Raw genomic sequence first — 1,921 nt, 5'->3', positions numbered from 1 at the left:
TTTTTTTCTTTATAATTTAATAAACTTGTCCACAATACAGGTGCACGTGCACAATACAGGTGTCACAGATGCAACAACTGATATTACCCATAATAACCATTGACAGACTTGGCTAAACTGTTAGGGCCCCGAAATAATTAGTGGGAGGATCACGGACGAGAGTGCTGTGCGAGATATGTTTTCTTCTTCTTCTTAAACGTGCTTTGTTTATTAAAAAAAATATTTGTTACAATAATATGACCAGGTGAACTACTGAATTGAAACAGTATTAGATACATTAAATAAACATAACTTAAATAAAAATACAGCTTCAAACAATCGGGTGGACATGTTACAGCTGACACCTACCAGCACTTCCCAGTCAGCAAGCACAGTACAAGAAGACTGGGGCTAGATGCTCAAAAGTGTGTGTAAAACTTACAACTGTTCCAAGGAAACAAAGTTACAAATATTATTTAAAAATCGCTTCTGTTTCATTTCGATGAGTTGCAGACGAAAAATATGCCAACGGAGTGAAAAGTCTGGCTCAAACAGTTTCATTTTATCAACAACAAAAGTTAGTTTCTATCAAACTGATTATTTAAATAGATTCATGCCATAAAAATGTCTAAAATTAGGAAATGTGTTGTGCAGCCAGGCGAGACAACTTTCAACTTCTAGCTGGTTGGGACAGAGTTGCTTCCCCTAGTGTGTATATGTGTGGACTGGATGGATACTTGTCTGCTTATCAGATTGTGACTAGATAAATGAGAGGGGAGGGAAAATAACAACAAATTCAATCTCGACATCTCCACAATTCTTGATGTGTGTTCTTCCCACTTTCAGCCGTACACGGAGAAAGTCTATAAACAGGATAGCTGACAGGGTGAGCAGGAGCAGGACGTCCCTGAAGTCAGGTACAGTTGTCACTTGCATGTGTTGATGTTGATTCCAGTGTAGGGGCGTCACTCGTCACACAAAAGAGTTCAGTGATTGAAGTTAGTGTGCTATTGACATACAGGCATAGATGTGTATAGATAATACAAGTTCGTGTACAGTTTGCTCACAAAAAACACGCCTATGTATAATGTTGACACTCTGTTCACATAAACACACTTGTTTATAAGGTTGACACACAGTCTGTTCACATAAACACACTTCTCTATAATATTGAAACACAGTCTGTTCACATAAACAGGTCTCTAAAAGCAGCTGTATGAGTGTGACTTACGCTCTGTTCGCCTGTCAAAAAAGTTCTATGATGTGAACGAGGGAGGGATCGTTCACTCTAAAGCCCACAGGTACTGTCGGCAAAAACGTGAATCATGGCATTGGCCAGACACAGGAAGTTGCCTTCACGCAGCTGCTCATAGCTAAAATACGGTTCAGGCCTCTGCTCATTGTAGAATAGCACGCGCAATCTAAGTCCGTCGATATCCTGCAACACAACAAAACAAATATTATATCCTGAAAACACAACAATATGTTAGTTATGGCCAGGGTTGTTAGTGATGATGGCCTCAGATATTAGTGATGGTCTTGAATATGAGTGGTGATTCTCTCAGATATTAGTGATGATGTTCTCAGATGCTAGTGATGAATATTAGTGATGATGATCTTTAATGTCAGTGATGGCAGTCTCAGATATTAGAGATGATCTTAAATATTAGCGATGATTTTCTTAGATGATAGTGATGATGGTCTCAGATATTAATAATGATTCTCTCTGATGTGATGATGATCTCGACTATTAGTGATGCTGGTTTCAGATATTAGTGATGATGGTTTCAGATATTAGTGAATACTATATAGCGATGATGTCCTCAGAGGTTAGTCATGGTCTCAGACAATCAAGTTCCATCACTACCAGCTCCATGTCCTCACCTCTACAATCCTGCCATAGCGGAAGGGATGGTAGCTGACTTCCTTCATCCGACATTCA

The 1,921-nt window shown here is 39.1% G+C and overlaps 1 long non-coding RNA gene across 1 annotated transcript; it reads right to left on the bottom strand.

Moving 5' to 3' along the window:
- On the bottom strand, positions 1–1,921 carry LOC112555856. Its single transcript, XR_003097547.1, has 2 exons — positions 1,864–1,921; positions 1–1,417 (listed from the first exon to the last, which is right to left on the bottom strand). It is a non-coding gene; the product is annotated as an uncharacterized LOC112555856 (long non-coding RNA).

This window comes from Pomacea canaliculata, linkage group LG14 (assembly GCF_003073045.1).
Source record: "Pomacea canaliculata isolate SZHN2017 linkage group LG14, ASM307304v1, whole genome shotgun sequence".
Lineage (NCBI taxonomy): Eukaryota > Metazoa > Mollusca > Gastropoda > Architaenioglossa > Ampullariidae > Pomacea > Pomacea canaliculata.
This window is presented reverse-complemented; position numbering and strand designations above follow the sequence as displayed.